The 13,456-nt window shown below is 35.7% G+C and overlaps 1 long non-coding RNA gene across 2 annotated transcripts; it reads left to right on the top strand.

Moving 5' to 3' along the window:
• The first annotated feature begins 5,804 nt into the window (after positions 1-5,804).
• LOC112200295 lies at positions 5,805-9,733 on the top strand. Of its 2 annotated transcripts, XR_005809838.1 has the most exons (6): positions 5,805-6,843; positions 7,313-7,369; positions 8,312-8,631; positions 8,751-8,893; positions 9,032-9,129; positions 9,308-9,733. It is a non-coding gene; the product is annotated as an uncharacterized LOC112200295 (long non-coding RNA). The 2 variants fall into 2 exon arrangements; XR_002936245.2 differs by lacking the exon at positions 7,313-7,369 and having other exon boundaries at positions 5,806-6,843.
• Positions 9,734-13,456: the final 3,723 nt, after the last annotated feature.

The following is a 13,456-nucleotide window of genomic DNA, read 5'->3' as shown; positions in this document are numbered from 1 at the left end:
ACGTGTGTTGAGTTTGGGTATTCAATCATTGATTCAAGTAGTTGAGAAGCTACATGATCAACCTGAGCAATCATGACTCCATAGGAAGCTTCAATGATTTTTTCCTGCTTGTGAATGGCTTCAAAGCTCTCAATTTTCACCAAAACTCTAATAGATCTGCAAACAATCCCAAAGGATAAAATCAATTTTATATAAATAGAAAGCATAGATCTTTCAAGATTAAAGAAAGCTATACATTAGCTGCTACATAATAGAAACCAAAGGCGTATTCCCAAAAAAAAAATTATAGAATTTTTTCTCCCTCTTCTCCTCTATGCAAAAATATGATACCAAGTATAAGCTAATTTGTTATACCACACCTTCATTCTTAACAACTCATGGTCTTGGACAGGAAGGGAAGATCTCCACCAGGGGATAACCCCCTTCAACTGTGATGATAGCAGCTTGGACTGCAGGGAAATTATTTAAACCTTTTAAAATGTATGCACTGAAGTCTCATGGGCTTTAAACATACTACTCAAAACTAATTGAAATAAATCCACCAAAAGAGACAATCAATATTCAGTACATTAGATAATAGTGTTCGAACAAAACCTCATTGTTAATTTCATATATTGGCAATCAGATCACTCCAGCTCTTCCAATTCGTCATACTGCATAAAAATTAGAGAACAAAATAACAATACTTTTTTAGTATAGTAATCGACCAAACTGATGCAGCAACTTTCTTTACATGCATAAATGATATACTTTCTTTACCTCAGTAGTAGGAAAAGAGTCAGATGTGTAATTACTAAAAGATAAATTTTGCTGCTAAGACTTAAAATTGCAATGATAATCATAGACTTTTACCTCATCAGGATCAGTTCATCTTCTCTCCAAAGTAGAAGTATTCCTGTTTAGCCCCAAACTTTGAAATTCAGCTTCAAGTTCAGCCTCTATTTTACTCATCAAATCTGAACTTACATGAACTCTACCATCATACTTGGTTCATTTTCTGTTCAGGACATTTGTTCTAATTCGAATATCAGTAACAATCATCCTGTGATCCTCTGGTGTGCTGTTCCAAACAATAACCTCCTAACATAAAAAAATATATATATATATATATATATATTAAAAAAAATATAGGAGAAGCTGATAATGAATCTGAAAAGCATTTAGCTAATATTTCCTTTAAAATATATATGAAGCCACAGCTGTGATTCTTTATACTGGAAGATACGTAACTATGTGATTACGTACCACTCTCCATTTCCTGCCCTACAATTTTCCCAGAACTGTTGGCATTCAGATGATGTACTGAATACAAAATATACTGACAGATTCTTTTCGAATAATGATGAATGCAGAATGCCTATTATAGAAACCTTAGATACTAGTATATTGTCTACCGCTATCACTTGTAAATTTAGGGGTAGGTTTGTTTACTCAAAATCTAATGAAATGAAATCGAAATAACTCAGGAAATTATTTCTGGGAAGCAAAACTCACAATAGATGAATTTATAATAAATTATACAACAGAAAGTTCAAGTATAAATATTAATAAAGTTAGCCTGCAACTTCAGAAACTAAACCTTAACAGGTGTGTGAACCTATAGTTCTTAAGGAAGCATGAGTTGCGGCAAGAACAGTTTGAAGGATCTTCCAAGTGATTACTCCTCAATATAAGAAACTCAAATTGTGGATCAGTTCTTTTACTATGGGTGACTGTCAATGAAAGGTTTTTTATAGTAGGATGTACCATTATGAGAAACGCAGATTGTAAAACCATAAAAAATGACAAAAGAAAATCAAAGAAAGATTGGAGATTAGAAGAATAAAGACTTGGTCTTCCCATATTTGAAGCATCATTCGTTCAAAGATGCAAGAGTCAGTCTTAGAATCAAAATCTTTATTTTTATTCTATTTGGACCTGGGACGACAACCTCATTGAATGATAACCATATTTTCATATGATTTCCATTTCTAACATGTACAGACAACATGTTGGATCTTGTATCTATTTTTCTGTTTCGTAAGTAAATAGATCAAATCTATACAAACTAATCCAAAAGTGCCAAACCCAAAAGATTTTGAAACAGCTAAACATAAAATCTATCAAATCCATATTTTTTTAAAATATTTGAAACAACTATACTCTCTGTGTTTCAATGCAATAAAAAACAGAAACATAAATTAATCACAAATTCAGAAATAGAAATTTAAGTAAGAAAGAACTCACAACTCAAATTAAAAAAGCAAATTGGCTCAGAGACAGCTAACCTCGTACTCAGATGATGAGGTGACAATCTCCTTTTGTGAATATCAGCTATCTCTCTCTATGTCTTTGTGCAAAGCAAAGCAAACAATCACATTTAAACAAGACGTCCTGCAATTATGCAATTCGTCTAGACAAGGAAAACAAAATGCTGGCCCTATTTGTTTTAATCCGACGGCCAATCTAGCCACAATATCAAATACTTGCAAAAAGCCAGGAAGAGTGTTTCCTATCCAATATGAGGACAAGTCGTGGCTGCATTTTGGTCCAAAGAGAACATAATTTTTCTATGGGAGCAAAATATTTTGGGTCTCGTTTGATTAATTTAAGAAATTTATCTTCTTGCTTTTTTTTTTATGGAGATGAGATATAATTATTTTACGGGGGCTTTGGTAGGAGACTGGGGGTGTATTCAATTGAGAGTTTACAAGATTTTTTTGTACTTTAAAAGTCCATGGGTATTCAATCAGGATTTTAAAAAGTCTTTTAAAATCTTGATGTATTCAATTTGGATTTTAAAATGTCCGCCAAAATCCGGTGATATTCAAAACTCTGAAGATTCTCAAAGATTTCATTAAATGTTGGATTGTGGAGGATTTTAGGAGGCTAGGTATAAATACAAAATCCATTAAGAAATCTGCTCACCTCCCTAAAGATTTTGACATTCTCTCTCGCTCAGAAGATGAAGAGAGCTCACTAGCTAGAAGACGTGTGTAGAGACCTCTTTCAATTCTCTTCTCTGACCAACCAAGGTATTTTTCTCATCTTTTCTATTTTGACGTATTTGATGTTTGTTACTACATGATTTTGACGTTATCGGGTTTTGTTGTACTACATGGTTTCTATAAATTAGGGTTTATGGGTCATCTTTTTGATCATCCATTGTCCTTGGTTTGGGTTTCATAAATTGATAACTTCGTGTTCAATACTTTTGCATAATCTTGATTCGTGGTTGGAGTTGTTTGAGCCCTAGAGGTGTTGATGTTTGCTGTTGATTCGTAACTTTTAATGATGGTTGAGGGCTTGTGAAGATTTCAGGCTAGAACAAAAGCTCTCTTCTTTCTTTGGTATTAATCTTCATAGTCGTTGTACATTTTATTATTCCCAAAGACTTGTTTTCTAATTTTCAAGCTCTCTTCTTGGGTAGATTGGTTCATGGTTTTCCATATATATATATATATCATCATTTGGGTAGTTTAGTTTTCATTTTTGGATTATGATGGATTCCTTGTTTAGGAACTTGATGTTTGTTTAGGGTCTAATCTGATTTTGTATGCCAATTTGATTATCTTTTTTTGCATGATCATGCTGTATCAGATAATATTGGACAATTGTCTACCTCTTCAATCCATAAATTGTGTTGCTTCCCATTTTTCTGTGGCCTTTAATTGGTTTTTCACATCGAAACATGATGATTACATGATCTCATTACATGGATATGACCAATAGGCATGTATCCAACTAGTAAGGCTACTTTGTGGTGACCTCTGTTATATATGACTTAAATTCTTGACACTATACTTGATGCTTAATGTGAAGAATTTACTATTGATCGATTGCAAAGTGCATGGGATGATGGTACAACAACCTTCTGGGATAGATATGTTTTTTTTTTTTTCTTTTCTTTTTTTAGCTTCAAGCAATTTTAGAAAAGCAACTAGTGCCTAAAATGCTCATATTTCTGATTAATGGCCGGTCTGATGTTGTCTTATCTACCTTGAAGAATATGTGTCTTACTGTTATAGTTTCTTGGAATACAATCTCTAGGGATGAATTATACTCCGTCCTTTCTTTTCTTGCAGATCATGAAGACTTGCTCATTGGATTACAAATGCATGCATTCTCTTGTATTTGAGTCTGTCTTGCATTCTGAAGTTTTTGTGGGGAATGCACTTCTATGCGTGTATTCTTGGTGGAGACATTTGATAGAAGCTACAAGTGTGTTTGATGATTTTAGGCCTAAGGATCTGATTTGATGGAATGCAATACACTATCAGGTTATTCTCAAGATGGAAATCATGGTTATTTCTTGTAAAAGGTAGTCCTCTTTTCAGATATTATGCAAAAAAACAGACTACCTTTACAAAAAAAATTGACCTTAGTAACCAAAGATGATAAACAAGGGCAGTATGCCATATTGGATTCTAGCAAAAGTGTTTTAGTTAGGTACTACTGTGAAACAACAGCTTAATTAAGTTACAATTTAGTTATCGTTTCATGGGAATTAAGTTAGATTTCATTAAAGTTTTTGTAGTTTGTTGATCAAAAGCTCTTTTTATGTAGTTAGGCTTGCATGCTAACCAAATTAATTTATTTCAGGCAACGCCCGAGTAGACTTAGGTGACTAAGCAAGGACTTTATTGAGCAAAAGGTCAACTAGATTCACCAATTCAACAATTGTTTACCAATGATAGCTGGCAAGAAGAGTGAACCAGAAGATATGGTACTCCAAGGCTGCAATACCTTCGGGAATTGGTGACTCAATTTTAGAGTACTACCTTGTGAATAATCAAAAGAGAAGACTGTCGCTAATCTGGTGGACTTTGCTTATGATCCTTACAATTATACCTATTTGCGCCAGCTCAACTGGTGGGACCTTTTCTGGATTGCATAACATTAACAAATGAGAGGCTTGTGAAATTTGGTGTAGGCGCACGGAATCTGCAATTGTTGCCCTGATCCGGCCAATGCAACAATTGCCACTCAGTGTGGTGAGATACCCCTAGTTATTCAATGTCTATCAAGCGCTGTTAGAAACATCGTGATCTATGCAATTGGATCATTGTGACAAAGACGTTTCCAAAAATGAACTTTGAGACAAAATAGGTCTGTTAGATGAACTATCGGGGTGCATCATTTCTTTGTTATTGCCTTTATGTTTGCTTGTTCAGAAAATTTAGTTGATTTCTTGATTTGGCATAATAGCTGGCATCATCTCTCTATTCATGGTTTTGGTATATTTCACTGTACATTGATGTCTTGATAGAGTTTGAGGGAGATGCGATGAATATATTGGCCTAGTAGCTGCCATCACCATCTCCCTCAAACCTTTATCTTATCTCAACATCTATATATCTGTGAAAGTTATTATATTAAAACTTTCCATTACTGTAATTAAACTTATTAGATCCATGAGCTTGAATTGAAAAATTATAGTAAAGACCAAATTTGTATACAAAACTCTTGCTTTTTTCATTGTTTATTTACTCTTAGGGGAGTGTATTCAGTTCAGATTTGAAAAGATTTTAGCTGATTTTTAATAATTTTCATGGATTCTGCTAATTCATGGATTGTTTCAATTCCATATGGAGTTGAACAGATTTTATTAGATTGACTTATCAATATTTCTTTGGATTTTATAAGTCCATAAATTGTCGTAATAACAATAATTAAAAGAAAAAATTGACCAAAACAAAAGCAATAGATGATTTTTTTTTATTTGGTGGGAAAAAAGTATTTTTATTTTACTACAGAATTTATGTTTTTATTTATATTTTGTTGACAATAAACTATGGGCGAAAATGGGCATGGCTTACAGAACCAGACTGGGCGGATATGTTTCGGACTTCAGTGGATCGGGTTTTTGGCATGACCTGGCTTTTGAGCCCTCTCTCAAACCTTATCTTATGTCCAACACAGAGGGTCTTTTTTTTATTTTTTTCCTCGGGTAAGTGCATCCCCTAAATCAGTAAATCCTACTAGATTGTTCCTCAACTTTCATAATCGCAATCGAGTTTGGTCTTTCTGTCAGAGTGAAATCCTTATCTCATATGGATTAGAATTGAGGGACTTTCCCAAGCCTAATCGAATTTCGTATCCTTGTCCTAGAGGGGGCAGAATTTAGGGTTCATCCTCAAATTATATTTATACACAGAAGCCTCGATCTTTAGGGATCCAAAAGCGAGTATGGAGGTATTTTACTATAATCACGCTGCGGTGCAAAAAAGGGCAGCCCAGCTCATAGGCTCTTGGGAGGAGGACAAGCTGTTCATCAGATTGAAGTTCTACAAGTCAAGCCATTGGCACCGTGTGACAAGCGATCCAATTGTTGAATACTACAATACTAAAATAAGCCCAAAGGAGATTTTTGGGTAAAGTAATCTCATTTCAAGCACCAATTATCCGACAACTACGACAGTAACAGGGAGTATGAAACGCTCATCTGCGAGTATCTGAAGAGTATGGGTGTGCCGGAAGATGAACATCCTGCTGTTGTTGACAAGCTATTCCGGGTGGTTGAGGCTGCCGTCTCCCCTGTGGACACTGTTGTAGTGTTTGTGTGGGACACCATTTACCGCGTCGGAGATGGACATGAACCATATAGGCCCAATTTGATTCCAGCTAGCAGATCATCAATCCAGGGTTTGGAGCAAGTGACACTCGATACTGATACCTCGCCCTCCTGTGCTATTTGTTTGGAGGATTTTGAACAAGAACCCATTACTCGGCTGCCCTGCAGACACCATTTTCATGTCCATTGCATTGTTCAGTGCCTGGAGATCAGCCACATGTGTCCCCTCTGCCGATACCCAATGCCAACAGAAGAAGATTAAGCCCTGCTCAACCTGCCAAGATCAAGAGGTGCCTGCTGCTGTCTTATCAATTACTAGTCTTGTGAGTTAAACAAACAAAAAAAAAAAAAAGTCGGTTGCTACTGAAATAAAATGTATCATCTTTTATTTACTCTGTTTCGAGCTTTGTATGTGGGATTTTCCACTCTGTTTTCTTTATTTGTAATAAATTTGTACTATGCAATTTGATGTTGGTTCTTCGGGAACACCTATTACTGGGTTTAATTATGATTATTTGCTGTCCGCTTGCAATCTATCATCTTTTATTTCTTTTGTTGAAAGCATTGTATTTCTCCCCTTCCCTGTAGCTTTGTTTGCTCTAATTCTAATAATCTTGTACTTCATTATGTGGTATCCGATACAACTGCATGTTTACTCTTCAAACTCAAGCTTCTTTTTTTTTCTTATTTCCTAGCACCAACTGCTGGCATTTGAATTTAGTTATTATGATCCGTTTGCTTTCTCTTAATTTCAACCAGATTGCATGGCTTCTTTGCAAGGTCCAAGCAAAGAAGGAAACAGAAACAATCTGCAGTGTCAGTATTCTAACTCTACAACAGCAACATACATACCATTCCGAACATATCTAGTTTCAACCCTTAATCTTTGGAATCATGATAGATAAGGATAATATGCTCAGTGAAAACCTTGGTTACCACTGTATATTCCATCTTGTTATCTTAAAATGCATGGTTACATGTTTCTCATTTGGCAAATTGGTTAGGATTAGAATAGGACCGGAAATCATCCTCATTTGCCACAGGTGCAGGAATGTTGGTCCAGAATCCTTATTTTGCTTCTTAATTTAGGTTGCTGTCGCAATCATCAAATTGGATTCGATATGGAAATTTGATTTTGAACTCATGCATACCTATCCTAAATCTTTAATTCTATCTATAAATAAGTTGGTTCTGTTCTTATGTTCACTTTACTGTTCATCTTTGGTGAAGATATTACTTTACTCATGGCTTGAATTCAGAATCTGATTTCTTTCGGTCCTAAGTGGCCGGTTAGCTGCTGCACTTTTTTGGTTTCTGCTATTTATATGTTTCTTGTAATACTAAAATGCATGTATGACTATCAATATCAGTTTGAGTTTTAGTAGTCTTTAATAAGTAAACGACTTCTCAGATTGGGAAACATGTTCTACTTTGTTTCTCTATTAATTAGTGCCAACTCTGACAACTCTGAAACAATCATTAGTTGGCTAGCAGGATAAAATGCCAAAGTGAAAAAGACAAATCCATAAGCACTAGTAGAAGACACTTGACTAGGCATATTTTCTCACCGGACCTCCAACTAGATCCTACCAAGCACCTTCACATATTGCAGCATATCCATCTTCTTTTGTCACTTGACCTCCATCTAGACCTATCAAGCATCTTTACATATTGCAGCATTCTCATCACTTGATTTTCATAATGCAGGTAATGGATACCATTTTGATGGTTTGTTTCTTTTATATTTGGCTTTGACAGGAATTGTTTATCACTTGTACAATCTTCCTCGAAAGCATATAAATGTCCTCTTGGTAGATCTGAACAGAAAAAACTGCCATTGAAATTATGGTCATATTGATGATGGTCAAATTTGGTGTGTGGTGTTCTGCTGGTTTAGCAACCTCGGAGTCTATCAGAGTTTTTGAAAGCATCTCTTCACACTTGGTTGTAAGTTTGAATAAGATTATAATGGGTCATTGGTTGATGGGGTTCTCGATGTGATATAGCTACTCCTGTTGATGGTCATGAAAGACTGGAGAGTTGACCATAACAGAATTCCCAATAATGCTGGTGCAACGGTATTGTATTGGATTTCTTGCATGTTTATATGTACTATGCCTTCACAGTTTATATACTTCTCTACCTCTGTTTATTAAATTTGGGTTTTATTCAGACTCCGTGTTGGTTTAATTTATAGGCTGTTGCTAAACCGCTGCCGGCACTAAATGGTAAGTTAACGGGACTGGCCTTCAGGGTTCCCACTGTTGATTTTACTGTGGTTGACCTCACACTGAGACTTGAGAAGAAGGCTACTTAAGATGTGACTGAAAATGCTATCAAGTAAGAATCAGGCCTTTCACTATGATTTCTTTTAGGTAAAGAGTTGCTTAGCTTTGTATATTTGGTGGATCTATATGCCTATTTTCAATTTGATGATTTCAAAATTTGCTGACATCTCCTTGTCTGAATTTCCCTTAGGTTGTAAATTGCAGGAAAAATCTGAGGGTAACTTAAAGGGAATCCTTGGATACATGGACAACGATGTGGTGTCCCACTGACTTTGTGGATGGCCACAGGTGAGAATGTTCATGATTATTGCTGATAGCCTCTGTAAAACCTGCAGTACTTGATTATATGCCTCCCCTATTTCTTCAGTTAATTGATTTAGGCTCTGAGGAGTACATACATGTTATGCTGCATGTGAAGCATTTTCGATGTTAAGGCTGCAATTGGGAATGACAACTTTATTTGTAGATTTCAGGTAAAAACAACAATTTCATTAGCATATGTATTTCATCCCAACATGGTGGAAATACAAGATTCTGTTATTCAACAGTCGCCCTCGTGTGCTATTTGTATGGAAGATTTTACAGCATCAGGGGCAGGTGTTGGTGTCGAACCGATTATGGTTTGCCTTGCATTGCGTTGTGCCATGACTGGAGATCAGTCACTTGATTCCTCTCTTGCCCATACCCAATGCCAACTGCAGACAATCAGGCAAATTAAGCCCTGCTCAATCAAGAGGTGCAATTAGTTGCTACTGAAACAAAGTGTATCATCTTTTATTTGTTCTTTGTAAGAGCCATGTCTCGAATAAAATGCATCATCTTTTTCTGTGTAAGAGCCATGTGTGTGGGAATTTGTATTTGGTATCTTATACAATTTGGTGTTGGTAGGCTTCAGATTGGTCTTCTTAAATCTCGACCACGCTTTCTCAACCACGCTTCCGGTTTGCAACATACCATCTTTCATTTCGTTTGTTGTGACGTATGTATTTCTTACCTTTTCTTGTTCCCTTCGCTAACTGGATGCTGGTTCTTCAGACTTTATTGTTTCTTGTTTGATATCCTAGCACTAACCGGTGGAAATTAAGTTTCGCTCCTTTGCCTGTTAAATTTTAACCAGATTGCATGGCTTTTCTCTGCAAGGTCAAAGCAATGAACGATCAGTGTCAGTATTCCAAATCGAGAACAGCTACGTAACATAGCAACAGGGCATCAGTGTCACTATTCCAAATCTAGAACAACTACATAACGCAGCATCAGCCCATCGGGGAGAGGATCCTCTCCTAAGCTCATTCCCCTCCTAATCTAGCTAAGCTTCAGGGCATCGGTGTCAATATTCCAAATCCAGAACAACTACATAACCTAGCATCAGCCCATCGGGAGAGGATCCTCTTCTAAGCTCATTCCCCTCCTAATCTACCTAAGCCTTTATAGAGACTAAGACAGTTGTCAAGTCTCATATCCAATTGTCTAAATTTCTCCTCAACGTAAAAAGTTACTGATTTTACAAAATAAACATTTATAGTTTCTGTCAGTATTCTCCCATGCCAACTCTCTCTCTCTCTCTCCACCTTCCTCTGTTCTCAGATATGAACAATGATTAAAATTGTATGAACCAGAAAAATGAAGGTAGGAATTAGATTTTGCTAACTCCAAGTCAAAATCTAGCTTAGATAGATTTTGTTTATCTATCACTCCCATCGCCACAACTATCTCCACCCAATTTTATTAAGCCCTCAAAAGAGATTGATAAGCAGTCATTAGAGGAATAGCAGCAAACTAAAGTTGTGGAGAGCACTACAAAGGGGAGCGATTTCAAATGCTACAGTAATGGAAAACTAAAGTAAAACCAAACTCATTCCAAGTCGAGTTTGGTAAATTAGGTGTCGCTGGAAAATTGAAAGATCAAGACTTTATGGCACTTTTTTGGAGGAATGGGATTGCAGCGTTTTGATTTTGAGAGAAAAGAAACCTATGTGGAAAGGAGAGAGATTGATTAAGTGCAATGCATCTGATAAGGAGGGGAGAACAGAAAGAAAAAAGAACATAAGAGAGAGAAAGGGGAGGAAATGAAGAACAGGAGAAAGGAAAGAAACAAAGGCACAAAGCGGATGGGAACTTGGGAAGCAAAACAGGTAGACCATTAGATATGAGAAAAACACTTGTCGTCATCTGGTAAAAAGCTTAAGAAGGTTAGGAGGGGAATGAGGTTAGTAAAGGATCTTCTCCCCAGGCCATCAGTGTCAGTATTCCAAATCTAGAACAACTACATAACATAGCATTAGGCCATCAGCGTCGGTATTCCAAATCTAGAACAACAATCTAACATAGAATCAGGGCTTCAGCAACATTTTTTTTTTTGATGAACAAATAAAAACAGGGAAACAAACTACAAACTAAAGCCCCTAGCTACTCCTCCACACAACTGATCCAACTGGAATGCTTGGGACACAGAAATGGGGAGGCAGTTATGCCAAACAGCAACATCTCTATCTCTTAGATTGAAACTAGCTAATTTGTCAGCAACAAAATTAGCTTCTCTGAACACATGTCTGAATCTGATGAAAGAAAATGAAGCAGCAATGGTCTTGATGTCAGTCACCAATGCTTTAAGTCTCCAAGGAATAGAGGCCTTTCCCATAATACAATCAATAAGTAGCTTGGAGTCCCCTTCCACCAAAACTTTTGAGAAGTTATAGCATTGAGCTGAACTAAGAGCATCTTTGAGAGCAGTACCTTCAGCAACAATCACACTTGCATCACCAATTCTTTTAGAAGCAGCAAAGACAGGTAGGCCATCTACATTTCCCAAAATGAAACCAATAGTAGCACTACCATTTTTAACAGAATCATCAAAATTAATTTTAATTCTATCTTGATCAGGAGGCTGCCATTTGATATGAAAATATTTAGAAACCTTCTCAGCAACAGACTGAGGATTTGCCTTCCAATAGTTAGCTCCCAAAGTAGCAGCCCCATAAAAGTTTGAGTAGGGGAGGGAGATAACTGCTGGAAGATTAACTATTTCCTGGAATACCAAATTGACCAAGTAATGATGAAAATCTGAGCAATAGAGTCTAAATGGATATTAGAATTCTTAAATAAGGCATCCAACCATAATAAAAAGGAACTATTCCAATTCAAAGGAGTAGGAATATTACCAGCTCTCACCAAACGATAAAGAAAAAGGGAAATGCATAAAAAGATGATCCAAAGATTCATTTACAGAGTTACAAAAAGGACATAAGGCAAAAATATTATGATTATAAATAGAAAGTTTATCTCTAGTCTTAAGTTTATTTCTTAAAAGAGTCCAAGCAAAAATTTTCATTTTAGGAGGTATATTGAGCGTCCACATTTTGTCTAAACATTTTACTTTAGAATGAAAAGAAGCATTTTGAGCTAACAACCAAGAAGCACCTTTAATAGAAAACTTACCTAAACTAACAGAACCCCAGATAAATTTACCTGGAATATTATGAAGAGGTATAGGGACAGCTAAAATCTTTGAACAATGTCCAAAGGAAGAAAGTGCAAACATAATCGTACAATGAATGGATATCTAGGAAGATATCTCTGAGAATATCTCTAAGATTTATTCTATTACAACTTGCATAAGTAACCTAAAGTTTTGGTCAGACACAGATTCTGGATATACTTGAACAAATTTAAGTTAGTAAAGACAAAATTTTAGTTACAAAAAAATGAAACATGGAGTATGGATTGTAAAATGGGGAGTGTGTATTTCACTCCCCATAATCTACTACCTAGCTTTGTATATATGAATTGTATTGATGCTATTATACATAATTACGTATGTATGAAGATGAAAGTATCGATACACTGTTAAGATGGTTAGAGATTGATAAGGCTTTCAATTCCCTTTTCTTTAATTATCGATATTAGTTTATAGAGAATACATTTTTATTTTCTTTTTTCAATTGCTGACTATGAACTGTAAGAGCACGAAAACATTATATTCTTCTACATATTTGTTTCATAATAGATAAGAGAAATAGTATCTAATTCTAAAGTGGATCCGATTGATGCAAGTGGCCAAGTGTGAGAGAAATCCAATGTTTTTGCATACATAATTACGTTCGCGTTCATACATTTCACTTTCACTTTCACCCTAATCCATGGATAAGTGTGTGTTTGTCTATGGATAGGATTACTCATTGTACATTGCTTTGTAATCTCGATATATAAATATATACAGCTATAAAGTCCAGTTTCTTTCAAGAAAAAAGAAGAAACGAATATTGTACAAAACTACAGATCAGGTAATTGCACTTTCATAGAGATGATGAAGATGCATAAATATTATGGTAATTATTCATCTTTAAGATTAATTTTTTACGCATGGGAATTTCTGAAGATTTATTTTTTATTTTTTTGAGAATGAATGATTCATTTATTCAAATGAAACTAGATTACAAAAAATGGGAGTAACAGGTGGTGGACATGAAATCCCCACTCACCTCCCTACTACCTAAACCAGTTATGGGTCCGTCACCAACGATGACTTCCATGAGCCAAGAGCACCCAAGCCCTAACCAAACATATCGCCCACTATTACGAGCTACAAATCCTACCACTACATGAGCTGCCATATTAA

This window comes from Rosa chinensis, chromosome 4 (assembly GCF_002994745.2).
Source record: "Rosa chinensis cultivar Old Blush chromosome 4, RchiOBHm-V2, whole genome shotgun sequence".
Lineage (NCBI taxonomy): Eukaryota > Viridiplantae > Streptophyta > Magnoliopsida > Rosales > Rosaceae > Rosa > Rosa chinensis.
The sequence above is the reverse complement of the archived record's forward strand: the minus strand, read 5'-3'. Positions and strand labels throughout refer to the sequence as shown.